This window comes from Lissotriton vulgaris, chromosome 2_1, assembly GCF_964263255.1.
Source record: "Lissotriton vulgaris chromosome 2_1, aLisVul1.2, whole genome shotgun sequence".
NCBI lineage: Eukaryota > Metazoa > Chordata > Amphibia > Caudata > Salamandridae > Lissotriton > Lissotriton vulgaris.
Window position 1 is genome coordinate 345,267,381 of NC_141687.1, and position 19,352 is coordinate 345,286,732.

Here is a 19,352-nt window from a genome sequence, read left to right on the forward strand (position 1 = left end):
AACACAGTCCAGCGGACTGGTGAGGGAGCCGCGCGACACAACACCACGCGCCGGCAGGGGGGTGAATGTGCGGGTACCTGGCCTGTCAATTGAGAGCTGTATGCTCCGCATACACCAGAAGCAGGCACGTCATCTTGCAGCCATTCACCTGCAGCTGCACAAAACTACAAGGAATGTGGGACAGCTCTCTGACAGAATGGAGAGGATGATCGCTGCAGTGGAGGAAAACACCCAGGCCATGTTGACCCAGCGGGACGTCAACCGGCGCCGCCACTGCCAGCTGCTGACCCGCCTGTCTGCGTACACACGCTCGAACCACATCATAGGGAATGCCACCTCCCAACTCTCACGACGCTTGTTGGCCATGCAAATACAAATGGTGCAATGCTGCCAGGATGTCGCTAGGGCACTGGAGCAAGTCACCACTGCAGTGCAGGGTCTGCAGGCGACTGGCCATGGCCGGGCAGGTGGGGGGGATGACGCAAGTGAGGGCAATTCTAGCCACAGCAGCCAATCTTTCCCACTGGTGACAGTACCCTGCCGCAGCACCAGGACCACTGCTGCCTCACGGGCAAATGCTGAAGAAGAGGTGGAAAGGCGAGTGGGAGCGTCCGCCCGGGGGCGCCATTGACAATTTATTTCGTATCATGCAGGGCCATGCTGATGAGACAAGCATGCCCTCCTCACATACATGGGGATGTATGACTCAATACAGCTCTCATGTAACTGTAAGAAAAAATGCCACATTATTGTGAAAAAAACAATAATATTTATTGAGTACCAGTTAATGTGACTCATGTCATTATTTCAATTGTCATGCATGAGTGAAGTGCTGGGTGAGGGGAGTGGGTGCACTAGAAACAGTTAATTGTGAGTTGGTTGCGGCGCCTGTGTCCTTCAGCAGGATTCTCCCCGCGTGCATGACGCACATGTGCAGGTTGACGGTTGTCCCCTTCCGACTCACTGCCAGAGATCTCTGCAGGTATCCTGTACTTGGTAGCAATGTTGTGGAGTATTGTACACACGGCCACGATGCGGCAGCAGACCTCAGGCTCATATTTGAGGGCCCCACCAGTCTTGTGAAGTATGCGGAATCGGCTCTTCAAAAGCCCAAATGTCCTCTCAATGCAATTTCTTGTGCGTATGTGTGCAGCATTGTAATGCCGTTGCTGTGGTGTGGCAGGGTTGAGGTATGGGGGAGAGGAGGTACTCACGGAGACCGTAGGCGCTGTCACCTGAATGAAAGGAGCAGAGGGTGAGTGCCTGTTATGCGCAGCTATATGGTCAGAATGTATTATTTGGTGGCATGTGTACTTACCTAGTAGGTGTACTTCGCCAAGTCTCCCCTGGCCAGTCGTGTGTGCATGCTGCTGTGCCGGAATAGGAAGGAGTCATGTGTGCTTCCCGGGTATTGTGCCACTATGTCCGTGATGATTGTCTTAGCGTTGCACACCATCTGGATATTAGGGGAGTGGTACATGTATTCTGTTTGTGCAGGTGGGCAGATGTGGATGTGGGTACAGTCAATGCATCCTATTATATGTGGGAATTACGCAATGTTGTAAAAATCAAGCTTGGTTTGATTCAAGTCCTGTTGGGTGCTCGAGAATGTGATGTAATGGTGTAGCCGGGTCAGCATTGCCTCCAGGAAACTCCTTAGGCAGCGGGACATGGTGCTCTGGGAGATCCCCCCTGCAACGGCAACTACCCCATGGAAGCTTCCGCAGGCCAGGAGGTGCAGGCTGCACAAGACCTGGACATGGGATGCACGGCATTGGTCCTCCTTGTTGGGTGCTGAATCAGGGGGTCTAGATCCCGGATCAGCTTAGTGATCATTACCCCATTCAGGCGGTACTTGGAGTAGATTTGCTCTGCAGTTTGGCCCAGAAGGGTGATCCACTGGCAGAATATTCGCTCCTGGATCCTGCGTCTGTTCCTTGCTGCAACCTAGAGCCTTCGCCGCCTGACCACCATGTAGACTCCTGCATTATGAGAATCCTCATGCTCCTACTGTGTCTCCTTAAGTGTGTTTGGTCAGGCCTGCACCTGTGGCTAGTATAATGAAAAAAAAAAAAATTCTTCATGGCTACCACCTGGTTTGGGTTCTCCTTAAATTGGGCGTTGCAAATAGCGATTTTCTGATTTATCGCAATTTACTAGTTTTCATGAGTTGCATTGGCAATTATTTAGCCAGTTCGCAAAATATTTCGCAGAATCCATGGATTCTCGCTAAATCCGATTCGCTATAGGGGTTCCTCCAAGATTCTGCAAATTTTTTTGCGAATTCGCAATTTAGGACTTTTTCTAATCATTAATTGCTTTTCTTTTGATTCCGATCGCAATAGCTAATTCGCAGCTATTGCGATCGCAATTTTGGTTGATGAATCTGGCTGAAAGTGCTCTGCCTATGGCACAGTGAAACAGACCACCTCTGCACCTAACGCCCATGGCCTGAATTCAAGTGGCCCACCAGTCCAGAAAAGTTTCCCCATTGATCTTGAGCAAGAGTCCCTCGTGGGTTGACCCCTGTCAGACTCCACGTCGACACCTCCAGCCTCCACATTGACACCTGGAGCCTCTGCACGGTGGATCCTTCAACCGCGACCTGCACCGGTAAGCTGGCTTCCGATGCCAAAGGACACCCCTTCACCCTGAGCCCCTGGGCCTTGGGGAGATCTGCCAACAGTGTCCCGACTCAGCAGCATACCTCAACTTATATGTGCAGCTGTAGGTTTCTTTCATTCAACCTCCTGGTCTGAGCCTGCAGCCTTTTACTGACTTGAATATTCTACATTTGTGTGCACTGGGTGCCCAATGCTGTGTTGGCACTCTGCACCTGGCTGCCCCAGTGCCACTGAGGGTGTAAGTTCAGTGCTGCCTTGGGCTCCCCCTGTGCTTGCTTTATTCCCTGGAGACTGGATTACCAAACTGTTCTACTTACCTGTAAGTAATACCACATGATTGCCCCCTTTCTTCACTGGATAACATTGGCACCAGATAAAAGGCTTTTGACATGGTTTATGGTTATGAGTCTGGTGCTAGCGAAGTTATGCTTCGGGCGAAAACTTTCGGACATGGATCGCCATTTTATATACGAATCCCAGAGCAAGAGTCAGAGTTAATTGGAGAAGTGTGGCTCAGGGGTTAGAGGCGGCAGACCCGGAAGCTGAGATCGGCCCTGGACCAGGGTTCAATTCCCCCCCTCGGCGGGTCTTGGGCTAAAAATTCCACGGACTCGATAATTCTCGCTCCGGTGCCTTCTCGACTCACGGGTTCACACTCTGCGACTCTGGGCAATAGCTTGCTTAATCTCCACAACGGCCCCTCGCGGCGGGATGCCTGGCTTTCACCTTGTGGATAACCTGCCGGGATATCTCACAGGTGAATACCAGGACGGGTTCCCTAAGCAAGCGCCGAGAAACCCACTGCAGGTAGCTGTGCGCTATATAAGCGCAAATACATTTACATTTAATTGAGTCAAATCTGCTGAGTTTCTCATCCGGCGGGGGGCCAGGCAGGGCTGCCCGCTGTCCCCCCTGCTTTTTGCACTCGTACTGGAGCCACTAGCATGTTTAATTAGAGCACACCCAGACTTAAAAGGGTTCCAGGACCCTGACGGACAATTGATGGATGAACAAATCTCGCTTTACGCAGACAACATCCTTCTGAGTATATCCAGTTCTGACACGTCACTCCCACTCATATTCCAATTAGTGGAAGAGTATGACAAGCAGGCAGGATACAAAATTGACTGGGGGAAGTCAAATATATACCCCACTGGGGGTCACTTTGACAAGCATTCCGTGCCGGTACATCTTCCCATCACTGAAGGGGGCTTCAAATATCTGTGACTCTTCATCTCCACAAACGTGATAGACTGCCTCACCCATAACATTCAGCGTGTCCTATCAAAATTCCGAGAAGACGTGGTCAGATGGTGACGCCTTCCTTTGAGATTACTCAGAAGAGCGGCCATGTTCAAAAGGATTATCTTGAAGCCAAGATCCTAGACAAACTATTAGCTAACTATCTTCTAGAGGTGATCGGAAAACTCGTAATCCAGATCAATCCGGCTTCATGCCATTGAGGAATACCTTGCTCAATCTTCGGCGTCTACACAGAGTTAAGGGCTGCATAGGGACGCTGAGAGAGGTTGCGGTGGCAATGTCTTTGGATGCCACAATAGCTTTTGATACGTTCGAAAGGCCCTATATGTTGGCGGTCCTTAACAAAATGGGCTTTGGCCCTAACTTTGTCGGCTGGGTGAGACTCCTTTACAATAAGCTGTTGGCTCAGGTAGTGGTAAACAATAGAAAGTCAGGAACGTTTGTCCTTGAAAGAGGTACCAGACAGGGTTGTCCTCTCTTCCTGCTGCTCCTTTCCCTACTGCTTGAGCCCCTGGTGCTGTGGATAAGAAAGGACCCAGTTATGAGGGGACTGCATTGGGCGGAAGACTTGGAGGACCGGATTTCCCTGTATGCAGATGACAATCTGCTTTACCTGGCATCACCAAGAGCCTCCATCAACAGAGTACTACATATCTTCATGAACTTTGGCAAATATTCGGGTTTTCGGATCAACTGGTCGAAATCGGCCATATATGTATTGTGACGAGACGTCCCGGTTCTGCCTGGAGGATAAAAAATACCGGACGCAAAAGAGGGGTTTAAATATCTGGGTATTTTCGTGACCAGGGATCCGGCTCTTTACTATGAGTGCAATCTCCTCCCCCCGTTGCTGAACCCTCCCACTATCTTTGTTGGGGCGAGCTGCATTATTCAAAATGATGACATTGCCGCGATTCCTGTACATTCTGCAGAACTCAGCGAGCCCGAGGCAGGCAGACTACTTTAAATGTATTGAGAATGCGCAGAGCGAACTGCTATGGGAGGGGAAAACACCCGCGAATAACAATTTGGAAGTTGACGAGAGGGTGGTACGATGGTGGAATAGGGCTTCCAGACATCAAAAAACATTACTGAGCTGCACAGTTGACAGCAATTAACCAGTGTATGTTCAGAACGAATGATGATCCCGGCTATAGGATGGATGGATGGATAGATGGCTTCTTCCTGTGGGTCATTACACCCGGGCGCTATACACGAACACCACAAAACTACACTCAACTGGCCCAACCAAACATGCAGTTCAAATATGGCATACTGTCAATAAGAGCATGGGATGGGAGGGAACAATAATGCAGATGACCCCTTTGAGGGATTGTGAGGAATTCCCGCAGTTAATCCCCCCAATGAAGACTTGAGTGTGCCGCGGATGAGGAAGTGAGCCCCATAGCAATCCAGACAATAGCAATGGACTGTCTTTTCTCTTCCCAGGGCGGAGCTATGGTGGTTCTGGGATCGGAGACAATCCAAAGCGGGCACGTGAGCAAGTAAGTCAAATCGGGTGTCCTGAGGGGAGACGAAAAGGAGCCGAAGACAGAGAGAAAGGACATCGCCAGGAACCAGAAAAAGAAGACAGGCGAGGTGTGGAATTTGACTAAAAAGCTCCCTTTTTCTCTGGTGTCCCATCACGCACCCTATCCACCCTGACATCGACCAGGCAAGCTGATCCTCCTATGTCAAGCACAAACCCCGTTGTACCCCCTCTTGCCTGCTCTCTTTTTCATAAAGCTGACACATGCCAAGAATAATGTCCAGCTATCATGTAACCTACGGGTTTCCGTCCCGTTCGATATTTTCCCTTAGACAAGAACAAAGTCAGTCAGATGGCTGACTCGGAAAACCCCCTTCCCTGACTCTGTCACCGAATGAGCAGCCCTCGCTCGTCAATGATTTCCTAGTTTGCGAGGACAGCCACGGGTTGGGTTAACAACCAAGGGAAAACACAATCAAGCACACAAGACTGCCACGAAGAAGAATAGTTTACTACAGCCCATTCTCCTTCTTCCCCGCTGCACACACATACCATTGTGAAACATCACCATCCTTGTGTACGAAGTAAAGAACGCACAATGCCTCGTCCTCTTTGCCTTTCCGACAGCAATGACCCTGTAACAATGCCTCAATTCTCTGTCCTCAGATACCAATCACCACGATGCAATATGTTTGTTTATATGCTATTCAGGTTATTCTTCAAACGAGAACAAGTATGCTATGTCTTTGATTGAATCAAGTCTGAGGGAAACTCCTTCTTTTCGATTGTACTCGTATTGTATAAAAATGCTGATCTGTTTCAAGTAAAGTAGACTACTCCTGAACCCGCTTGGTGAAGGAGCTCTCCCTTAACTCGAGTTCTGGAATAAAACCCTTTGAACTCGAAGACCACGGACTCTGCTCCTCATTTTTATGCATTACCATTTTCTTGGGTAATTATAGAAATTCCGATACGGCGTAAATAACTAGCTTTTTATTTACCACGTTAATTGGCGCCTGAACAGGGACGCTCCCTCTTCCCTACGCGCCGGCGATGTAAGTCGGGTCCTTGTCCCTTCCATACTTTCGACGGACTTCAAGTGCACAACAGCGGGGTGTTCCCGCTAACTCCCTCGAGACGAGGAGGAGACAGACTGCGACTGATCATCCACACGAGGCGGTGAAGAAGATAGCGGAGCGTCCCAACCCAGAGCCTGACCAGTGAGAGTGCCGAGTCCAAGGTCTTTGGAGCCCCGAATTCCTGCGCAAGCGTCAAGAGTCCGATGACCAGGTCTTCAAGTTTTGCTTCTTGGTGAGTACCACTGAGATATTATAAAGACGGGTTCCATTTTTGGAAAACGGTAAAGACGTGTTTCATTCGTGAAACCGCTATGGTTGCACTATATTCTAGTGTATAAAGTGTTCGTTTTGTTTTTGTATCTTCCAAACCTTCTAAATCGTAATTTGTTGAGTTTAAGAATGCCTCTGTTTTCCAAATTACGTACAATTGGCACCAAAAAGAATCTGTTAGAAAAACCAGTTAAAGTCCCGCCTAGGGACACTCCTGGATATTTTATGTACAACACGCAAAGGTTGAGTGCCATATTGTTTTTAGACCTTTGGGTAGAATATACAGAGAAATTAGAAATGGCGTATAGGTGGCCTGTCACAGGTACATGGGATGTAGAATGCATTATGAGAGTGGAGGAAGAGTTATGGAAAAGAAGGCGAGGCCCTCACAGACAGAAGCCATTGAGTTATGGCGTAAGGAAGCGCATAGGAGGGCCCATAAAGAACTAGGGCAAGTCGAGAAAAGTAAGAGAATGTCGGAACAGGCCAAAGAAAAGCAATTACAGGTAGAAGGTGAGAAAGTCTTAGCTGAACAGATAGAGAGAGAGAAAAACGCCTGTGTTACTGGTATTTATCCCGTTCTTCCTGAAGAAATTGTGGAAGAACACCCCAAGTCCCCAGTGAAAATAATTCCCACTGCTCCCGAAAATTTCCTTCCTGCCTATCTGTCCGAACCACCCCCGCTTATGTAAACATGCCTAGAACACGCCCGCCTGCACGTGCTCCTGAACTAGTAGCCAGTGGTTCTACCTCTGGCTTAGGGGTGCCCGGGAACGGGGCTGAGGATAAAGACGATGTCCCGCCTCTTGAGTGTCCTTACGACCCCGAACCCGGTAGTGGCCCAATGGCCACGATATCAGAGAGATTAAGATTGGCTGTGGGTCAACTCCAAAAAGTCCCTGATATAACGAAACATTTGGATAGAGTTTACGAATTCATACGGACAGATGAAGGTCCAGATACTCTGGCCCAGGTCATGAACAACAGAAAAGTTCCCATCAGAGGACTGCTCCTGCGGTTCATCATAAATTGTCTGATCCGGGAACTAGACCCGGGTAATGGAAGCGTAGACTCTGAGTTAACAGATCTCAGCGATCAGATACACCGAGGAGCACACGATCTGGGACATCAGATCGACAAAATAACTAAAAGACTGGTTAAGAAAATTGTCACTATTCACTCTGAGAAAGTCGCACAAGAGGACGACTCAGAGGAGGATGATAGTCCGACACTAGATAGAATGAATTTCCTGGGTGTAGCGCGACATTGTCCTGGCCCCAAGTGGCGAACCCCACGAATGTCACTGAAAATTAAAAGATTAGATCCTTCTTCGGAAGATCTTTTTCAGTCCACGGAAAGAGCCCTAGATGAATGGATGGACAATGAGCCTCCCCTTACACAGCAAGAAAAAGAATTGGCTCGGTCTGCCACCCATTGGATATCACTGCTCCATCAGGATTCAAGCAAGCCGGGCCGAAGAGGCTGAAATGCCAGAAACCGGTCCCCGGTAGCTTGTCTCCTTTCTGGTGAAGAATTGGCTTGGTAGTTTGGTCTGCCCTGTTCCCATGATGCACTGGGCCAGGGACAGACTAATTTGCATATAGCCAGGTTCTGAGCTGGGATGGGGCAGTGAGATAAATAACGGTGATGGATCAAGCCCTGATCTTTGGACTGGGTAAGAGTGGTCTGCTCAATTCAGACACTCTGTTCATCACCACCCCCTTTTCTGTATCAATTTTGGCCACTATAGGTGTGGCAGGGTATACTCAGACATGAGTCCCTTTCTCACTGCTCCATCAGGATTCAAGCAAGCCGGGCCGAAGAGGCTGAAATGCCAGAAACCGGTCCCCGGTAGCTTGTCTCCTTTCTGGTGAAGAATTGGCTTGGTAGTTTGGTCTGCCCTGTTCCCATGATGCACTGGGCCAGGGACAGACTAATTTGCATATAGCCAGGTTCTGAGCTGGGATGGGGCAGTGAGATAAATAACGGTGATGGATCAAGCCCTGATCTTTGGACTGGGTAAGAGTGGTCTGCTCAATTCAGACACTCTGTTCATCACCACCCCCTTTTCTGTATCAATTTTGGCCACTATAGGTGTGGCAGGGTATACTCAGACATGAGTCCCTTTCTCACTGCTCCATCAGGATTCAAGCAAGCCGGGCCGAAGAGGCTGAAATGCCAGAAACCGGTCCCCGGTAGCTTGTCTCCTTTCTGGTGAAGAATTGGCTTGGTAGTTTGGTCTGCCCTGTTCCCATGATGCACTGGGCCAGGGACAGACTAATTTGCATATAGCCAGGTTCTGAGCTGGGATGGGGCAGTGAGATAAATAACGGTGATGGATCAAGCCCTGATCTTTGGACTGGGTAAGAGTGGTCTGCTCAATTCAGACACTCTGTTCATCCCCACCCCCTTTTCTGTATCACCCATTGGATATCACAGCACCGAGTGTATGGCCCAGATATAGTAGCGCAAATGTTGTTGGCTCTTCCCCGAGCAGAACAACGACTAGCAGGTATTTATATGGTCCAACACCTGGCTACCTTATACGAGAATAACTCCCACCGACCAGACAAGCTATATAAATTGTTACAGGAAGTAGTGACAGATAAATGGAGGTCTCGGGGACCGGAATTGATCAACATCATTCTGGACCTGCGCCTCCGTTTCCTGCAACTTACCTTAGCCTCATAAGATCATGAACCTTACGGTATAGGCCAATATCCTTTAAGTGAAGTCCACCCCATACCCCAGCCAGATGGTACACTGCAACGAGTACACGTGTATACTCCCCTAACCAAGTTAGAAATTATGAAAATGAAAAAGATGGTGCCCTCTCACGAAAAAGATCCCGGAGGATTTCATAGGGAATTGAAAGATATCCTCCAAATGGGTAGTTTTACATATCCAGATATCATAATACTCCTTAAAGTAATTCTACCTACAGGCGTATTCGACAAGTTGAAGGAAAAAGATTGGGAAGTGGGTGGTAAAAAGATCACGTGGACTGCCCTAGAACAAGAAGAGACAGCCAGAAAACCAGGTGAAGGTTTAGGTGAGCGCATAAGAGAACTGCCTAGTCTCCTCATACAGGTCTTGCCTCTGTTGTTGACAACAAAAAAGGAAGATTGGGATGCCATTTCTGCCTGTAAACAAAAACCAGACAAGGATACAGGTGATTACTACACCAGATTAGAGAAATGTTTTTCTATAAATAGTGGTCTTGCACATAGCAGCGAGGCATATCCTCATCTCTTTGTGTCCAAACTGGTGGACAACGCTTTACCTTCCATCCGGAATAGAGTGCTGAAAGTTGAGAGTACCTGGCAAGCAAATAGTCCTTCACAAATGTTACGGATGTTACAGTACCACCACAACAGAGTAAGGGAAGAACAGGAACAGGAAAAGAAGAGGGTAAAAGACACAAAAATGAAGGTATTGGTTGCACAGATGGCACCAGTAAATACGGGCCCCAAAGGTAATGTAGGGGCCAATAGAGGTACCTGTAACTACTGCAAGCAGCAGGGCCATTTTGTGAAAGAATGTCCTGTTCTGAAACATAATATAGCGACAGGAAAGACGAAAGAACGCCCACATACTCCTAGACCAGGTAACACTCAGCAGCCTCAGACCATTACGCCGCCACAGGTTCAGAAACCCGCTACTGCTGCCACACAGATGTACCAGTACGCACAGTCAGATTATCCCGAGTTTGAACCGTGTGCATGAGACAGCCTTGAGAGAGAAAGTGACTTGCCCCTTATTCCAGTTCCAGTAGATCAGAAAGGTCCATATGTACAAGCTCACTTACTGGGACAAGACAGAAAATTCCTCATAGACACGGGGGCGAGTAGGACTACCATAAGTCATAAGGAAGTCCCAGAGGTTCCTCTCTCTGGCTCACATAATATATCTCTGGGCTTTTCAGGAAAACCGATCATAAATAAAGTATCTGAACAAGTCTCTTTAGGAGTGGGTCCTCTGACACGTACTACTGATTTGGTCCTTACAGAAACGTGCCCAGAGAATTTATTAGGTATCAAGACACTCAAAGAACTAGGAGCAGTAATATGCTGTTCACCGGAAGGAGTAAAATTGTTCCTGCGAGATTTCAAAGGACATTTAACAGTCAAAGAATTCGACCCCAGACTAAAAGACATCCCACCACATTTATGGGCAAAAAGCTCGACTGATGTCGGTTATATGGACATCACCCCACATCAAGTCACGCTCAAGGAGGGTGTAGTCCTGCCCCGTATACGACAATATAAGATTCCACCCGAGGCTGAACAAGCCTTACTAAAAATAATCCAAGAACTCATAGAGCATGGTGTGGTGATCGAGACTGATTCAAATGTTTGCAATTCTCCAGTTCTTCCAGTCCTCAAAAGGACTGATCCTCAGGCACCCCCGGTCTACCGACTGGTGGTTGACCTCCGAGAACTGAACAAATGTGTGATCCCACAATATCCGGTGGTCCCAGATATTTCTTCACTATTGACTGCCATAGATCCCGAAGCTGCATTTTTCACAGTCATCGACTTGAAGAATGCGTTTTTCAGCATTCCAATACATCCCGACAGTCAATATCTGTTCGGATTCAGTTTGAAAGGACGAAGCTTCAGGTTCACTAGAGCTCCCCAAGGCTTTACAGAAAGCCCGAGCATCTACAGCCAAGCACTAAAAAGACAACTTGACAGTATCAATATGCCTGCCAACACAGCGTTGATACAGTATGTCGACGACATCCTCGTCACTGCAAGGACAGAACCAGAATGTGAAAAAGCATCTCTCACAGTCCTACATTTCTTGACAGACAAAGGTCACAAGGTGTCTCCCTCAAAATTACAGTTCTGCGCACAGCAAGTAGCTTACTTAGGACATCTGCTGTGGAAAGAGGGTAGGCAACTAACACAAGAACGAATCCAACTGATTTCGACAATTTTACCGGCAAAGTCACAGAAAGAAGTCCGCGCATTCATTGGTCTCACTTCATATTGCAGACAATGGATCCCTCAGTATGCCCACATAGTCAAGCCACTCATACAGTTAACCACAGTGGAAGCAGCCACTCATACAACTCCCTTGGACATCAGAACACTCCCAAGCATTTGAAGCTCTAAAACTAGCTCTGTGTCAAGCACCAGTTCTGGCCACCCCGAACTATAGCAAGCCTTTTACCCTGTTCGTGACAGAATGTGACGGAACAGCACTATCCGTCCTCACACAAGACCAAGCAGGAAGAAACAGACCCTGTGCATATTTTTCTAGCACATTAGACCCCGTAGCACAAGCTTTACCTGCATGTCTGAAATCTGTTGCGGCTACAGCCCTGGCCATAAGACAAAGTGACTCAATAGTGTTAGGACATCCCCTGATAGTACAAGTACCACATGCTGTAGAAGTCCTTCTTAACAGAACACAGACCCAACACCTGACTGTAGCAAGACTGACAGGATACGAACTAACGCTCTTTCAGCCACACATAGAGATCAGACGATGCAACGTGTTGAATCCTGCTACCCTTTTACCCTCAAGCTCAGATGACACAACACAACATGACTGTGTAGAAATGATTGACGTAGTGACAAAACCAAGACAGGACCTAACAGATGTTGCACTCCCAGATCCTGATGTAACTCTCTATGTGGATGGGTCGTGCATGAGGACAAGTGCTGGCGAGTTAGTAGCAGCCTATGCAGTAACAACGGACTGTAAAGTTATCGAGACCCAAAGAATTTACATTTTGTCAGCTCAAGCAGCAGAGCTCATCGCTCTGACACAGGCCTGCATATGGGCAAAATAATTGAAAGTGAACATCTATACCGATTCCCAATATGCATTCGGTGTAGTTCACAATTTTGGAGTGTTGTGGCAGGAACGAGATTTCCTTACCTCACATGGGGCCAAAATACAGCATGGTCCCCTGATTCAAGCCCTAATAGATGCCATACACCTACCTACAGCCATAGCTATTCTGAAATGTAAAGCGCATACCAAAGCTACAGACACCATATCCAAAGGAAATGACTTAGCGGACCGAACTGCTAAACAGACAGCTCAGAATCCAGTGAACACATCAGACACTCAGGTACCAATACAGACGATCACTATGGTAGTGAGAGACCCCTTGAAAGATGTGCTAGACATACAGACTCATGCCACCTCAGACGAAATAAAGAAATGGGCTGAACAAGGAGGGGTCCAGACAGATCAAGGTTGGATGACCAAAGACCGAACAGTGTAGTTTCTCCCTGACTCCATGGTACAAGTTATAATTGACACAGCCCATAGCCCCGCCCATTTAGGCGAGAAAGGTATGCTGGACAGTTTACGGAATATCTGGTTTAACACCTAGCGCCGGGAAACCTCCGGGTAGCTGTGCGCTTAACAAATGTAATTATAAATAAATAAACAAACATCTGAGAACTGCAGCCAAACAGAAAGTAAAAACTTGCATGATATGTTGCCAATTTAATCCTGGTAAAGGTGTATCAGTAGAACAAGGTGGATTCCAGCCTCCTGATCATCCCTTCGAAGTCTTCCAAATGGATTATATCCAGATGGACAGATGTAGAGGGTACAAATATGTGCTAGTGGTAGTGTGTACACTGACACGATGGACTGAAGCATATCCCGTCCCAGACTATGGTGCCCAGACAACAGCTAAACAATTAGTGAGAGAATTCTTCCCCAGATATGGGTTACCAAGGGTCATCTATTCAGATAATGGACAGCCTTTCTCCTCCAAATTAATGGAGGCTGTTTCTCTTTTATTGGGATATTCCTGGAGATTCCATTGTGTCCGACACCCTCAAGCAGCTGGCCTAATCGAAAGGCACAACCAGACCTTGAAAACGAAACTAGCCAAAGTATGTGCAGAAAAAGGGATAGACTGGGTCACTGTCCTCCCGGTCGCTCTCTTTTATATGCGAATGGTGGCACATTCCCGGACGGGACTGTCCCCTTTCGAAATAACATTCGGGAGACCTCCTAACATCTGGGGTGTCCCTTCTCCTAGAAAACTGACTGACGTTGATTCTAATATGCTGACAGATTACCTGGCTTCCTTGATGTTTGCACTCCAATCTTGTCGTTCACAGGTTACAGCAGTATTTCCAGACCTCACCACGCCTGGAGAGCACGCCATCAGGCCCGGGGATTGGATCTTAACCAGAAATTTCGATCGTACCAGCCCACTGGAGAAGAGATGGACAGCTCCTAAACTGGTCCTACTGACTACGAGGACCGCCGTCAAAGTGGAAGGACGCAAAGGATGGCTCCACGCTAGCCACTGTCAGAAATTTTTTGGACCCACACCCACAGACACTGTACCTTGTTCAACGGCTACCAACGCCACGGATGTAATTTCACCAATTCCAGAACTCACTCCTCAACAGGAATACCGATCGCGGCTGCGATCTCACCAAAAACAGACTAAAGACATTGCACCTGACCATAACGCACCGGTGGCTAATTAAGACCAGGAACAAGCTCTTGGTGAAGCGGCTGCTGGGGGACGTTTTTGGTCTCGTGTCCAGAGACATCTTGATATTAAATCCATAGACATGACGCAGTGCGTCAATGGAAAAAGACTAATTATGTAAAATTACTGCATAGCAGGTTCTCGATTTTTCTGTTCATAATGTTACTTGTTTGCTGTGTAGCAGCCTGCCTGGGATAGATCTTATGTACAGTTTTCCCTCCACATTCTTCCACGTTTGTAAAGAATACCACTATGCATTCCCATGTAGATCTTCCCCCACACCTCGAGGACAGAAGAAAGGAATTTATAAATAATACATTCATTTCCACCCTCCACAAACACCAGCTCATAGTCAACAAGACCAACTGTTGGGTTTGTGGCTTGATGCCACATTCCGTACATAAGGGAATGCCCTTTTTCTCCCTCCCGTTCGGTTATTCAGGATCTGCCTATGCCTTAGCCATGATATTCTCTGCTTTCGTCAGAAACATTCCCCCGACCAAATTGAAAAACGAAAGTAATTGGAATGAGGTAAAGACCAAAATAGTAAAGGCTGTTTCTAAAATGGTGGATCTCACTGTCACCTGGGGGAGGGCCGAAGATCACGAAAATATCAGTTACTCCCAGTTCCATGACATTGCTTCCTTCAGGGAAATGTTTTCCATTGACCAAAGATGGACAGATCAAGGAGGTTGGGTAGTACCGCAAAACGGCCGGTTTTGCATAAGGGGGAAGGGAAAAGGAGAAGTAATGGGGAACAGCGAGTGTGACAGGACATACACACTGCCTGCTCCCGATTTTCCTACCATAGTAACTGCCCCAAACACCTCTTTCATTTGTGGACCCCATGCACGCACCTGGTTGCCCCAAGGCTGGTCTGGAAAGTGCTACATCGCATTCCTATTACCACCGACTTACACAGCCCCCGCCAATTACCACCTGATTGACCCTCTGACCCAAGTTAGGAGACAACGAAGGGGGGTCATAGATGCAGAAGATACTACGGGACAAGAAGTAGGAGACTTCTTTAACCCCTTCCATACGGCCGCGATTCCCCTGGTGTGCTGTAAACAACACGAACAGGGGCGGGCCGTGACGAACCCCAGCCGTCATCAGCACACGAGCACCGTAGTGCATGACGGCTGGGGTTCGTCATCAGCATGGAAGGGGTTAAAGGTTTTCTCCCATTCTGGGGACCTATGGCAAATAGTCACCACATCCGGCAACTAACCCGTGTAGTTCAGGCCGCCATAGACGAAACAACTGGCGCCTTAAATAACATTACAGCTGAGGTTGCTGCAGATAGACTCATGACACTACAACACCGTATAGTTTTAGATGTCCTGTTAGCCGACCGTGGTGGTGTGTGTAAGGTAATAGGGTCCAGTTGTTGTGTATTTATTCCCGACAACGCCCCCTCCATCTATTCTGCTATCTCCCGCCTCCATGTTCTATCCGACAAATTGGATATGGATACCGGCACATGGTCCCTGACCGGCTGGTTTTGGGACCTCTTGTCCACCTGGGGGTGGAAGGCACTAACAGTCCTGGGCCTCGTTCTGGCCACTATCTTTACCTGTTGCCTCTGTGTCCAGTGTGGCCCCGCCCTTTGTGGACTGTGTGCCACTTCCCGTACTCCTCGTCCACGAAATAAAGGAAAGAAAAATGAAATGATCATGTTACAGGAGCAAGTATACGATCTGATGAATATAGAAATTGACTAAGAATTTCTGTAATAGGGTTTCTATGGGACAAGGAGGGAATGTGGAATTTGACTAAAAAGCTCCCTTTTTCTCTGGTGTCCCATCATGCACCCTATCCACCCTGACATCGACCAGGCAAGCCGATCCTCCTATGTCAAGCACAAACCCCGTTGTACCCCCTCTTGCCTGCTCTCTTTTTCATAAAGCTGACACATGCCAAGAATAATGTCCAGCTATGTAACCTACGGGTTTCCGTCCCGTTCGATATTTTCCCTTAGACAAGAACAAAGTCAGTCAGATGGCTGACTCGGAAAACCCCCTTCCCTGACTCTGTCACCGAACGAGCAGCTCTCGTTCGTCAATGATTTCCTAGTTTGCGAGGACAGCCACGGGTTGGGTTAACAACCAAGGGAAAACACAATCAAGCACACGAGACTGCCACGAAGAAGAATAGTTTACTACAGCCCATTCTCCTTCTTCCCCGCTGCACACACATACCATTGTGAAACATGTGAAACATCACCACCCTTGTGTACGAAGTAAAGAACGCACAATGCCTCGTCCTCTTTGCCTTTCGACAGCAATGACCCTGTAACAATGCCTCGATTCTCTGTCCTCAGATACCAGCAACTCTGTAACTTGCCACCACAATCACCACGATGCAATATGTTTGTTTATATGCTATTCAGGTTATTCTTCAAACGAGAACAAGCATGCTATGTCTTTGATTGAATCAAGTCTGAGGGAAACTCCTTCTTTTCGATTGTACTCGTATTGTATAAAAATGCTGATCTGTTTCAAGTAAAGTAGACTACTCCTGAACCCGCTTGGTGAAGGAGCTCTCCCTTAACTCGAGTTCTGGAATAAAACCCTTTCAACTCGAAGACCACGGGCTCTGCTCCTCATTTTTATGCATTACCATTTTCTTGGGTAATTATAGAAATTCCGATACGGTGTAAATAACTAGCTTTTTATTTACCACAGAGGAAGAAGATGACAAGGAGGGTTCCTGTGAGGCCGACTCCGGAAACGGGACTGGATGAGAAGACGACCCCCTGCAGAACGTGGAAACCAGAGCCATGGCGGCGGAAGGCGACGAGACCCAAGAAGACCCGGACGTGTGGTGGGAAGAGTGGTGGACCCCGGGAGATGCGCAGGAGCCGCCGCAACCCAGCAGGGCTGCGGCTTGAGGCGGTACATGCTGCGGGCACAGGGGTGTGTTGGTGGGTGGAGGGTGGTCAAGGAGCCTCATCACAACCGCACTAGAGAAGCTCAAGCACCGACTCTGGGTGTTGACGGCCCTTGGGTTGTTTGCCCTCCTTCCTTTTCTACCTCACTACTCAGCACTACCTTAGCCCTTTCAGGGAATAGTTTTCCCAAACCGGCACGTCCAAGAAACAATTGAACCAGGAAGCACAAACCAAAAGCCCTATAGATAAAACGCACCTTATTTTTGTATTTATTCTTTTCATTTATTTTTTATTTTTTTCCCTTCTGCACTACTTTATTTTACCTGGGTGAGGTGGAAGAATACCCCCCCTTTATTTTCAAACATACTTACTGTCGCCGATGCCACTAACCTGGTACAAGGCTCAATCCACGGGAGCGACGAGGAGTTCCCCACATACCCTAAGATAGTACCTAGATGAAAATATCAACCACTCTCATACCAGGAAACTAACCCAAGGAGATGTGGGGATTGGATGCCAAGGTGTAACCATTTCTCAATTCCCCAGCCGATTCCCCCAAGGGTCAGGATAGGATAGGTAAAGAGGATGGGCGGCAACCTACAGGAAGAGAATTACAAACAACTATGAGAAATCACCCACCCCCATGAGATTATACTAAGGAATCCAAAATTATGTAGTGCCTGTACCGGCTGGGCATCTACTGATGCCTAGTAGTGGGTCCACACTACTCACAGGACTGGCTGGAAAATGCTCCTTTACTGGCACCAGCAGCAGTGTTCAAACACGTGAAGAACCAAAGAAAAAAGGAGGGGGCAACAGAAGAACCCATCTAAGTAGTGATGACAGGCTCCTTGTCTTGAGCTGCTTCAGTAATTCCCCTCAGGTATGTAGTTAAATAATTTGTTAATAGTGAGCAGAGCAACAGTCAAAAGGGAAAGACAAAAATAGTCAAACGCGCACAGCGCGTGGTAGGAAAGAATAAACAAAAGGTTGTCAAACGCGCACCACGCGTATGATGGTTACAATGTATCCAAGTGCATTCAGAACTTGAAAGTAAACGTGGCCGTGTATTAAACAGAAAACAGAACGCACCGTGAGTCAAAGTCACCAGGAAAGCTTCGCGCCGGGAGGGGCTGAGCTGAGATGAAGTGCAAAGCCAGCAGGGAGTCAGAACGCGGACGCAATGGATTAACAGGAGTGAATGCGCCCGTGAGTCAGGGTGTTAGGAGTCAGGAAACGGATTCGAGAAGCACAGCAAGGGGTGTATACCCGCCGGGAAACTCGCGTAAATACAGGAAAAGGGAAACAAAGGATACCTCAAAAGCGGAGAGTAACCAAAAGCTCGGTAAGAAGGAAGGGGCATGGAATCAGGTCAGGAACCGAAACACAAGCAACAGCTTTCTCGGTTGGCCTGTATTTAAAGAAAGGGGATCGTGTCAAAACTCCCCGTCGCTCATTAGGCCAGGGATTAGCTGAAAATAAATCCCTATTTCTGCAGTACAGGCACCTGAGTTTCACAGAGACTCCAACTGACAGTGCATGAAGCGTGAGATCCAACAGTTCTCCCACCCAAAGGCCTATTCACAGGACAGGGTTTTGAAGGGTATAGGGCATGAAATCTACGCACTAGGACAGGGTCATGCAAGTTTTCTGCTGGTTCCCAAGATCGGTCTTCCGGGGCATATCCCACCCAATCTACTAAATACTGTAGTTTACGCTTGTGTCTACGAGAATCCAAAATTCTTTATACTTCATATTCCAGTTCCCCACCCACCAAGACAGGAGGAGGAGGGATTTTGGAATCAAGTGAGGGAGCGTACTTCTAAAGTATAGAGGCATGAACACTGGATGGACACCCATTTCTGCTGGTAATTCTAATTTCAGTATGAGGGAATGATAACCTTGGTGATGGTATAGGGCCCTATGTAATGGGGTTGTAACTTTCGGACCCCCTCCAGTCTTAGATTCTTGGTGGCTAGCCATACCTTGTCACCCACTTCATATTCTGGGGCAGGACGACAATGTTTATCTGCTTGCAGTTTCATAACTTATTTGGCCTTCTGTAATTCGAGCTTCGTCTTTTCCCAAATATCTAAGAGGACAGCATGATGATTTTGGACTGCAGGAATCTCCACTAGGTGGGGAGGGAAGTGAAAGGGTAAGAACCTGGGGTGATGTGCATGAGCAAAGAAAAAGGGAGAAGCCCCTGTGGATGAGTGGGTGGTGTTATTGTAAACAAATTCTGCCAATA